A 12,588-nucleotide genomic window follows, 5' to 3' on the forward strand; every position below is an offset into this window, starting at 1 on the left:
CTTTTCTTTCCTTTCTTTCTTTCTAAAGAAAGAGAGCAGCGAGCAGGGAAGGGGGAGGGGAGGGAGAGAAAGAATCTTAAGCAGATTCCATGCCCAGCAAGGAGCCTGATGCAGGGCTCAATCTCATGACCCTGAGATCATGACCTGGGCCGAAATTAGGAGTCAGACAGTTAACTGACTGAGCCACCCAGGCATCCCAAGACTCTGTACTTCATAGGAAAGCATGGCAGTAGATCTTTTCAACAAATAGAGTTGGGAAAACTGGACAGTCACATGCAAAAGAATGACACTGGACTACTTTCTTATACTATACACAAAAATAAACTCACAACAGGTTAAAGACCTAAATGTGAGGATTGATACCATAAAAGTCCTAGAAGACAGCCCAGGCAGTAATTTCTCTGACACTGGCTATCACCAACATTTTTCTAGGTATTCCTCCTGACAAGGGAACTAAAAGCAAAATAAACTACTGGGACTTCATTAAAATAAAAAGCTTCTGCAGAGTGAAGGAAACAATCAACGAAACTAAAAGGTAACCTACTGAATGGGAAAAAATATTTGCAAATGACAGAGCTGATAAAGGGTTGGTATGCAAAATATATAAAGAACTGATTTAACTCAATACCCCCAAACAAATAATCTAATAAAAAATGGGCGGAAGACATGAGTGGACATTTCTCCAAAGAAGACATCCAAATGGCCAACAGATACATGAGAAGTTGTTCAACATCATTTATCATCAGGGAAATGCAAATCAAAACCAATGAAATACTACTTCATACCTGTCAGAATGGCTAAAATGAACAACACATGTTGGTGAGAATGTGCAGAAATGGGAACCTTCTTGCACTGTTGGTGGGAATGCAAACAGGTACAGCCACTGTGGAAAACAGTATGGAGGTTCCTCAAAAAGGTAAAAACAGAACTACCCTATGATATAGCAATCATGCTACTAGGTATTTGCCCAAAGAATTAAAAAATACTAATTCAGAGGGACACATGCACTCCTAGGTCTATAGCAGCGTTATCTCCAATGGCCAAATTTTGGAAACAGCCCAAGTGTCCACTGGTTGATGAATGGATAAAGAAGATGTGAGATATCCTATCTATCTATCTGATCCAATATTAGCCATGAAAAAGAATAAAGGATAAAATCTTGCTGTTTGCAACAATATGAACAGAACTAGAGGGTATGATGCTAAGTGAAATAAAGCAGTCAGTGACACAAATACCATATGATTTCACTCATATGTGGAATTTCAGAAGCAAAATAAATGAGCAAAGGTGAAAAAAAGAGGCAAACCAAGAAACAGACTCTTAAACACAGAGAACCACCTGATGGTTACTGAGGGGAAGCTGGGGTTGGGGTGAAATAGGTAATGGGGAATTAAAGAGTACGTGATGAAACTAAGCTAAACTAAACTAATAAAATTTTAAAAAGAAGCATGTAAGTAAAAAAAAAAAAAAATGAATTCTTCAAGCAGTTAAGGTCTAAAGAAATGGAAGACACAGACTCCCCAAAATAGCTTGGGAATTCTATAATGTCCACTATCTGGCCTAAACGAGAGTGAAAAGGCATCTCAGTAATGAACATATGGGAAACAGCACCAAGCCAAGTACTGGCATTATTTATTTCGCTTTTCTTTTCTTCTACAAGACAAAATGTCTTATTTCTAAAATTGATGGGTCCAAAAGGACTCTAAATCTATTATAGGTGATCCAGGTTCTAACACTATAAGAGCAGAAATCCAAGTCCATTTCAATGAACAATTTTTCTCTCCTGGGTAAAATCAATGAAGTTTTGGTCTGTGACATACTGAACTGGGGCTTTCTTCTGTTCAAAATGACAGAAATAAGAAACATAAGGCAAAATTACCCTTTAGCTATGGATATCTAAAATTTTCAGTTTAAATATCTGAAATCTAATGAATCCATTTTACAGATGGAAGTCCACATTTTACACACTTCCTTTTCAGCACCCAAGTTAAAACACACATGACGTAGTCTTGTATATAGCGAAGTACACTTGTGTGAAACAGGGATCTCAAATTCCGTTCCTTTCCTTTCCTCCTGGTCAATAAGGTAAGGAATATCGGGGTGCTCACAGTGATTAAAATTTTAGGGTAAAGTCTGTTTTGCTCCCCGTATGTTTCCTGAAATGGGAGAGAACACCTAAACCAGGCCAGAACTGTTGTTTACCTAGAGGTTACACTACACGAAAAGATGGACAGATAAAATGATGAGACGTACACGCTGACAGAACAATTCCTCATCTGTTCACATCAGGGTACAAAATGAATGTTCTAAAACAAGCTTGGTATCCAATTTTCTGGCTAAATATCAAGAAGTCTTTTTCTGGCCTGGATAGCAACCCTCTATTTTCTTGGGATCTTTTTTTTTTTTTTATTTTTTTTATTTTTTTATTTTTTTATTTTTTTATTTTTTTTTTTAAAGATTTTATTTATTTATTTGACAGAGATCACAAGTAGGCAGAGAGGCAGGCAGAGAGAGAGAGAGAGAGAGAGAGAGAGAGGAGGAAGCAGGCTCCCTGCTGAGCAGAGAGCCCGATGCGGGACTCGATCCCAGGACCCCGAGATCATGACCTGAGCCGAAGGCAGCGGCTCAACCCACTGAGCCACCCAGGCGCCCCTCTTGGGATCTTTTATCATCCTTTTTTTTCCTGACAGGAAAAGCTGAGCTGCCTTAAAAGCGTACATCTTCTGAAATAAGGATCTGCAAAAAATATTCTTCCCAGTAACTAAACCGGCACCAGTAGATCTTCTGAAATCCAGCCAATACCATGCTTACCCAACTCACTCATAACAACTTCCTCCAAACGGCAGACAAAAGCAAGAGTAAACAGCTGGGTGTCATGTGTGTTTATCCTTCCAGATTACTTGGAGCAAGGCAGGGATCTGGATTTACACTCCAGTTCCACCAGCTTCTCGCTGTGTGACTCTAGACCAGCAACTGACACCCTAGGTTGCTCGTCTGCAAAACGGAGCTGGTAACTGGAGCTGCCCTCCAGGAGTGCTGCATGGGAGAGATGAGACAATGAACGTGAACTGTGGTGTGCGTGGCCCAACATGAGCGCTGCGGATGTGTCAGCTCTCCTTTCTCCTGCAGAGGCGGGCCCTTTTGCTTTTCACCTAGTATATATTTGCTAGTTCATAGGGATGGATTGATGTTTTGTAGGACTGAAGCTTGTACGGTGTGAGGGGACTCACTCCAAGAACACAAAATTAAGTGTAATTCTCATTCTTATATTTAGAAAAGCAACAGTAGCAAAAAACCACCAGGGCTTTAAAAAAAATTCAATTTCTTCCTCTGAGATCTCTTTAGGTAATTATCTGAAATGCTTATGAAGAAGTGCTTCCCAGTTGAAGTGTGGTTTCCCTGTCTCCACACGTGCTCCAAGTCCCAGTGCTCGCAGGGGCCAGTACAAGTAAGAGGGCTTGCATCTTAACTTTCATTAGCTTGGTGGTAATTCTGCTTCTGAAAGTATACAAGGCAAATTCCTAACTTAGTTCCCTTATTTTTCATGTCAATATCTGGCTCTTGGAGAAATATGAATTTTCTCAAAGAAAATTCTATGAGAAAATTCGTATTTCTCCAAGAATTTCTCATAGAAAATTAACACCTTAGCCTCTTTCCCTTTCCATTCTTTGATACTGAGATAACTAGAAAAAGACAATAAAGACAATACTGGGAGATACTCATCAGTAATCAAAGAAGCCTAATTAGAACCGCAGAGGTGTGAGCACACGGAACTGGGTTAGAGGCGTTAGAACCTTCAGGAGCCATCTGCTCTCATGGCTCAAGCTACAAGGCTTCACAGCCCTTAACTGCAGCTTCCACGGATTTAAGATATTTAATGAAATCACATCTAACCCCAAATCCTCAAAATCTCTTCTATTATGTGTTAAAACTACCCCTAATGACACAGCAGTAACTATTGTAAATCTTTCTTTTGGTTTTGAGTATGTTACTTTTGGAATTTCTCTGTAGATCAACATTTTCTTTCATAATAAACAAAGGCAAAGTTGAAGACATGACCACCACTGTCAGAGGCACATAATGGAACACAGTAGAAAGATCACAGGCTTTGGAATCACCAACAGACCATGGATGGAATTCTTACTTGTCATGTACTAGAGTTAAGACCTCAACCTGACTATTGTTTCTGCGGGTCAGTTTCCTTATCTACAAACATGGACCATTGTCTCAAGTCTCCCTGAAAGAGTGTGAGCAGCCTTGGGTATAAGGAATCCCGATCCGTGACATGAGATTTTATCTCAGCATTACCCACACAGTAAAATTCAGTATATTCTTCTAGGTCAAAGGTTGTATTTCCTATCTCTTCTGTTATCACAGTCTGCCTTTTAGTTCTTACCTGATTTAGTTATAGATCTATACCCATCTATCTGTCACAGCACTTCCTGCTGTATTTCTTCTTTTTCTTAGATGCAAATACTGGCTTAGTCACTTATTAATAAATGTAGGCACAGGCCAAGCTGAACAACCACAGGTCTCCCTCTTGGGTGCGTTCTCAAGTCAGGGAGAATGATGTACGTACGCTGAGCATAAGCTGTTCTCAAAAGGCTTTAATGACCTCTTTATTAATGAGCCCCTTTATTAGGGGCAGTGTTTGACTTTTTTTTGTATCTCTGAAGCACAGGATGTGGCACACAGAAGGCATGTGGTAAATGCATCTTGAATACAAGTACGAATTAATGAGAAATCATCATATTCCAAAATAATTATGATATGGGCCCCGGTCATTTCCAGACAACGCCGTTGAAATTTATTTTATGTGCTGGGATTTCAAACTCACACAGTTGTTAATGATGGTCCTTAAATGCCTTCAGTCATTTATCAGCCCTCATCATTCTAGTCACACCTTCTTTTTTTTTTTAAAGATTTTATTTATTTATTTGTGAGAGAGAGAGAGTGAGAGCGAGCACAGGCAGACAGAATGGCAGGCAGAGTCAGAGGGAGAAGCAGGCTCCCCGTGGAGCAAGGAGCCCGACATGGGACTCGATCCCAGGACACTGGGATCATGACCCGAGCCGAAGGCAGCCGCTCAACCAACTGAGCCACCCAGGTGTCCCACTAGTCACACCTTCTTGAAGTAGCTGAAGAAAACAGTGAATTTCTAGTTGCTTTCACATTTCCTCCAAACCCTAATTTTGTCCATTATTTACATAAACACTTATTAAGTATCTCTCATGTGCAAGGCATTAGGGAAAGGACATAAAAATGAGTAAGTAATGGTTCTTCCATTAAATAGTTTAAATGGTAGTAGGGAGTTTTTGTTTTGTTTTTTTGTTTGTTTGTTTGTTTGTTTTTTTAAAGCTTGAACTATTTACTATACGACAAGCCAAAATGAAATATTTTATCTAACAATGGCTCACAAGCTGTGTAGCTATAGGTTAAAGAGTAACTAAGTCTTAGGGCTCTGCCTAGAAGAATGTTTGGACAGATGGTACCTTAAATGCCAGGTGAGGACAATTTACTTTCATCTCTACAGAGGACACACAAAGTTCTGAGAACAGCGATTACATATCTATGTATTTTTAGGAAATGAATGTTGGTAGCAAACAAAGTTGTAAGGAGCTAAAACTGAGTAAGGAAGGGATTTTAGTTGGGAACAAAAGGCGGCGCAGGGTTAGAAAAGGAAGAGAAGGCAGTGACCAGGTATGGACAGAGTATGCACCCAAAGTAGAAGTGCTTTGAGGAAAGACGGTTAACAGACACAGAGCCATAGAGAAGCTAAGCAGCGCAGGCAGGAGGAGGAGGCCCTCGATGTGGTGAACAGGAAGTCACTGCTGGTCTTCCCAGGAGCACTGCTTGATGAGATGTGGCAGGCCAACAGGCTAGATTTTAGTGATCACACAGTCAATGGGAGTTGTGTAACTTACTTAATTCATTTGTATGGCAATAAGAGATGAAGAAGGATGGAACAATGTAGTGCAGAGAAGGAAACCATCATCAAAAGGCACTGGAGCCCCAGGACACATCCTGAGGTCTCTCTATTCACTCCTCCGTTAGCTAAGGCTAACTGCATCCATTGAAAGCCAACTAGGCAAGGATTCTCTAGGAAAAAACTTCTTTGATAACTCATTCTATCAGTATTTTTGATAGGCACGTACAATGTATACAAAATAAGCATTTGTCTATAAACTGTATGCACTTACCACTGTCAGTATGTACATTAAACATTTTAAGAACTCAGTGTTATGGGCCCTGGCTTATCTTCTCATCTCTAGTTGAAATGTCATTGGAGGACCTTCCATGAACCCCAGGCAAGAATATATACTTCCCAGGGCACACCCGCCCTACAGTGGAGATACATTTAGCACTGCTACATACTTATATCCACGGCCCAGCCTTCCTATTACTACATTCCAAGTTCCATGATGGCAGCAACCATGTCACCTAAGATGTTGCTGTATCTAGGGCTCAGTAAAAAAGAAGGCCTCACAAGGTATTTTCTGACTCACAAAATTGTAGTGTTTTTGTTGTTGTTGTTGTTTTTCTTGACTCACCATGACCCACTCTAACCGAGTTTCACAACTGGGAGCTGGGAGCGTAACTTTCATTTCACGGTTCTACCTTATGACTATGGTGGTAATGACAACCATCACTGGCCTTTGGACTGTCCTCTGATAAACAGAAAAGGAAAAGGAGGAGGTATGGGGAGTCCACTTAGGAGACAAAAAAATACTTTAAGATTTCTAAGTAAGAGAATGGGGTACTTTGACTCTTGGTAAATTTTCAATCTAAACTTCAGCAAAAAAAAAATTTTTTTAAAGATTTTTATTTATTTATTTGATAGACAGAGAGAGATCACAAGTAGGCAGAGAGGCAGGCAGAGGGAGAGAGGGGGAAGCAGGCTCCCTGCTGAGCAGAGAGCCCGATGTGGGGCTCGATCCTAGGACCCTGAGATCATGACCTGAGCTGAAGGCAGAGGCTTAAACCACTGAGCCACCAGGGCGCCCCTAAACTTCAGCAAAATATCTTAAAACCTGATTTTAAAAAGTCAAATTATAGCCACTGCAGAAAACAGTATAGTGATTCCTCAAAAAATTAAATATAGATACTGCATGATCCAGCAAAACTACTTCTGGATAAAAGCAGGGATTTAAACAAATATTTGTACACCAATGTTTGTAACGACAATTTACAACAGTGAAGAGGTAGAAAGAACCCAGATGTCCATCAATGGATAAACGGATAAATAAAATATGGTGTGTGTGTGTGTGTGTGTGTGTACACAATGGAATACTGTTCAGTTTAAGAAGGAAGGAAATGCTTATATATACATATGAACATGGATGAACCTTGAGAACATGATGCTAAGTGAAATTAAGCCAATCACAAAAAAATAAACACTCTCTGATTCCATGTATAATAGGTACCTAGAATAGCCTAATTCACAGACAGGCAGTAGAACAGTGGTTCCTGGTCTCTGGGGCTGCTGGGAGGAGGGGTAAGTACTATCTAACAGAGAATTTCTGTTTGGGATGATGACAAAGTTCTAGAAATGGATACTGGTGATAGTTGCACAACAATGTGAAGGTATACTTAATGTCACCCAACACTTAAAAATGGTCAATTTTATGTTATATATATTTTATTAAAAAAAAAGGCAAAATTAAAATAAATTCTCAGGTTAAAGTTAATTGGTATCCACTCCCCACCACTCCCCCCCCCAGCAATGTGTGGCTTGAATTCACAATCCTGAGATCGAGACCTAAGCTGAGATCAAGAGACAGTCACTGAACTGACTGAGGCACCCAGGTACCCCTCCAATCTTTAGTTAGTATTATAAGCAGATCTGCAATGCTTATATTCTGTGAATTATCCTTCACTGTTGCAGTCTTAGAAAACAAAACAGGATTTGAGATCTATGATATGCTGATAAGACCACAGAGTCTAGAGTAACAATTGGACTAACAATTCTAAAGTCTAAATCTGCAGGGGGCCAATTTTTACTCAACTTTGTGCTGATAGCAAAGCATAAACTTGTAAAGGTCTTCATTTCTTAACCAACAAAGCTGAGATGAAGAACATGATCATTGTTTTTCTAGAATTATTACCTTTAAAACATCGGGGGTAACAGAAAAGATAAGAGAAGATTTAAAAAACAACAACAAAAAAAAAAACGGACTACTGCACTTAGGACCACAGGTAAATGACCCAGTAATTAGCGATAAGTGAACATTCTCTAAGTAGAAATGAAGTAAAGTATCTTAGACTGAACAACAATAATAAGGGAACTGGGAAGTGACACAGAGGAGTGCCTCTATTTGCCCAGCCCCGAACTATCTATACACCGTATGATCTATGAAGGTTGTACTCCTTCTTTCCCAGTAACCTACCTAAAGAAGGCTAAAGTAGTAAAAGGCTTCAGGGAGAGAAACATCCTTTAGGGGAACATGAGAAATGACTGAAATGAGGCAGAGTGTCTAAAAGAGAAATCTTAATTTTCCTACTCGACTTAAAAATGGTAAATTTTATGTTTTGCCTCCAGGAGTCTTCCTGCACCTCAGAACCTCCTCCTCATCTTCTCAGCTTAAAGTCCTGTTCGGTGCCCTCAACTGTTCAGCAATATGTGATACTAAGATATCTGATCACAGGGGGCAGTCAGTGCACCAATATAGTATTAGCTTCTTATTCTTTTCAAAATAGTTCCTTGGAAAAGATATTCAACATCATTAATCATCAGGAAAATGTAAATGAAAACCACAATGAGGTATTGTTCCCACACACCTTAGGATGGCCACTATCAAAGAAACCAGAAAATAACAAGTGTTGACAAGGATATGGAAAAATTAGAACCCTTGTGCATTGTCAGTGGGATTGCAAAATGGTGCAAACGCTATGCAAAGCGTATTTTGGAGTACGGAAGTTCCTCAAATAATTATAAACAGAACTACCATATGACACAGCAATGCCACTTCGGGATATTTATCCAAAAGCATTGAAAACAAAGTTTTGAAGAGATATTTGCATACACACATCCACTGTGGCACTGTTCACAATAACAAGATGTGAAAACAACTTTAATGTTCACTGATGGATGAATGGATAAAGAAAATTTGGTGTAATGGAATATTAATTAGCCTTTAAAAGGAAAAAAAAAATCCTGACCTACACAAGGATGAACCTTGAGTCCAATTATGCTAAGTTAAAGAAGCCAATCACAAAGATACAAACTGATTCCATTTATGGGAGGCATTTAAAATATCCAAGTCATAGAAACAGAAAGTAGATGGTGGTTGCCAGGGGTTGGGAGAAATGGCAAGTTATTCAGTGGGCACAGAGTTTCCACCATGCAGTAGGAAAAAGCTCTAGAGGCCTCTTGTATAACTAACAATACAATAATGTATACTTAACGATGGCTAAGAAGGCAAATTTATGTTGTGTGTGTGTTTTTTTTTAAAGATTTAATTAATTTATTTGATAGACAGAGATCACAAGTAGGCAGAGAGGCAGGCAGAGAGAGAGGAGGAAGCAGGCTCCCTGCTGAGCAGAGAGCCCGATGTGGGCCTCAATCCCAAGACCCTGAGATCATGACCCTGAGCTGAAGGCAGGGGCTTAACCCTCTGAGCCACCCAGGCGCCCTATGTTGTGTTTTTTTTTTTTTTAAGCACCCACACACACAAAACCAAAACCAAAACCAACCAAACAAAAAAAAAAACCCAAACCCTCATCAACCCAGAAAAAAGTCTCCTTAGAAAGACCAATTACAATAGTTTCATGTCCAATAATTTATTACTGTATACGGTATACTGTATACTGTATTACTGTATAATCCATTTGTAGCCCGAAAGTTAACTTAACCTAAAGTACACAAAAACAGTCCCATTTCCCTCTTCCTCATTCTACTAGTACAACAAGTTGGGAAAATAAACTTGTTCTTACTCATTTGGTTAAAAAAAAACAAAAACAAAAAAGAAAACAAGAGTAAGTAGAATGCCTAAACCAACCAGAGAGTAACAACAATTAACAATCAAATACTGGTATTCATGTTCTACATCTTTTATTTATTCCAATGTTAGTTACTATAAATCTGATAATTATTTTTAACCTTCAGTAGTGAATAAATTACATATACAGACACACTTATATAATAAGCAAAAACTATAATGCAACTGGAAACTCTTGTTCCTTTCTCCCTATTACATCCCAAATATTTAATTCATTTCTCAAAAATTATATCATTCTTCAAACGAAGAAGAATTAATCAGAGGTAACTGTAGCTCATGGAAATTTAAATGTATCTGACAAGATCTGAGATATGGGTTCTTTCAAAACCAATATATCCAGTATCACATAGCACTAAATATGAGCATGCTTTCTATTTGCTACATATTTTAGTCTAACACAATATGTCTATTTAAAATAAGGGAAAATATCTCAAATTAATTGAAGATCATAATAAAATTACAAAAACTATAAAATACTCCCCTACCCTGCTTTTCAAAATATATTCTAGTTGACAAGTTGTGCACATCTGTCATCCTTATTTTAAGACAGTCTCAAGAACTAAACTTATTAGAACCTAAGAAAGTTAAAAGTTTACCAAACGCACTTGAGGAGGCACAAACATACTTTCAGGACACAAACTAAAATACTATAAATACTGTCGAAAAGAGGTTGTAATTTAACATCATCATACAAGAGTCAGAATAGGGATGCCTGGGTGGCTCAGTTGATTAAGCAGCTGCCTTCGGCTCAGGTCATGATCCCAGTGTCCTGGGATCGAGTCCCACAACGGGCTCCTTGCTCCGCAGGGAGCCTGCTTCTCCCTCTGACTCTGCCTTCCACTCTGTCTGCCTGTGCTCGCTCTTGCTCGCTCTCTCTCTGACAAATAAATAAATAAAATCTTTAAAAAAAAAACACACAAGAGTCAGAATATACTTACTCAATTATTAGAATAAAAATGTCGAGTTCTTAAATTTGGGGTGCTATCTTCCCCCAATATAAAGCCATTATACAATGCTAGATAAAAAGCTAGCATCACAAAATTTTAAGGTGTTTATTTTATGACTAAGAACACTGTGCTCAGAAATGCCACAGGTGTGAGTGGTAAGTAGATATGATCTCTGACATCAAGGAATTTGTCATTCAGTTGGGAAGGAAAAAGGAAAACCCGCATAAAAACTAATCAGAAGAAAAAAACGATATGGAGATTCACAAGAGACCAGTCTATATGGATCGGGATACAGAAGTTCTTTGTTCAGACAGCAGTATTTGAGACGAACCTTGAAGAATGAACACTAAGACTCTAGTGGGAATAGACAGAAACAGGGTAAGGAGGCATTCCAGATAGGGAGGGAAGGGTATGAATAATGATGCAAAAGCAAAACCCCATAAATATGGGTTAGCAACAGTAAGTGGTCTAGGGTAGTAGCCTGAGGGTGCACACAACTGAGGCTATGGGACATAAGAACACAGTAGTGGGCTAAACAGGCCAGATATGGGGTAGTGGTGAAGGCGCCTTGCCACTGGATGTTCCACCAGCCAGCCTTTCACCGTGTCTTACAAACCTCAAGCAACTGTAACACTCCACCCTCCTGGACTACTAGGAAGGCGGCAGTCAACCAGTTAAGAGGAGCTAAGAGGAGAGAAGCATTCCAGGCAGAAGACACAGAGGCAAGACGCTGTGCATGTGTGTATAGGCCTGTGTCAGTGCCAGGTGTGCGGGAGGGGAGAAGAGTTCACGGAGTTGGTGGCTTGGAGCAAGGAGAATATGACGGGACTGGAAGCAGATCACGGAAGGACCTGTATGCTGTGGTGAAGGCTGTTCTCCTGGACTCCGTCACAAAGCTTATCGGCAGTCCCTGAAGTTGAGGCAGAGTACCAACCTGGCCCCTCCCGGGGTTTTAGGGAGCACTCCTCGTGGACTGCTGTGTGGGAATGGCCCAGTACTGCTCCCCTGTGCGCACTGACAGATGGGACTGTTTCTGAGTCCCAGCAGAGAGGCAGGCATGGAGAGACACTGAATCAGCTCCTGCTGACAAGGACAGGGGAAGGCTGAGCAACCCAGACACGAGTGTGGGCGTTCTTCACTAAGGATTGGGGTGGGATTTACGCAGAAGGTGAGGGAGCTAGGGAGCTAAGGCCACCGGCTCTTATCTAAGGGCCCACAGTTGTCAAGTAAGACTATGCTTGAGGCACCTGGATAGCTCAGTCAGTTAAGTGTCTGACTCAATTTCTACTCAGGTGATGAGCTTAGGGATCTGGGGTCAAGCCCTGCACTAGGCTCCGAGCTCAGCAGAGTCTGAGAGTCTGAAACTGGGAGAGTCTGAGAGTCTGGGAGTCTGAGACTGCTCAGGGCAGTCTCCCTCTGCCCTTTCCTTTACATGAGCATGCACTCTCTCTCTCTCAAATAAATAAATCTATAAAAAAAAGACAATGCTTGGGGCGCCTGGGTGGCTCAGTGGGTTAAAGCCTCTGCCTTCGGCTCAGGTCATGATCCCAGGGTCCTGGGATTGAGCCCCACATCAGGCTCTCTGCTCCGTGGGGAGGCTGCTTCCTCCTCTCTCTGTCTGCCTCTCTGCCTACTTGTGATCT

General features: G+C 40.4%; 1 protein-coding gene across 6 annotated transcripts in view; it reads right to left on the reverse strand.

Moving 5' to 3' along the window:
• NCOA2 (nuclear receptor coactivator 2) overlaps window positions 1–12,588 on the reverse strand; it is a 303,539-nt gene that overhangs the window by 78,013 nt on the left and 212,938 nt on the right. The window lies entirely within an intron of this gene.

This window comes from Mustela nigripes, chromosome 3 (assembly GCF_022355385.1).
Source record: "Mustela nigripes isolate SB6536 chromosome 3, MUSNIG.SB6536, whole genome shotgun sequence".
NCBI lineage: Eukaryota > Metazoa > Chordata > Mammalia > Carnivora > Mustelidae > Mustela > Mustela nigripes.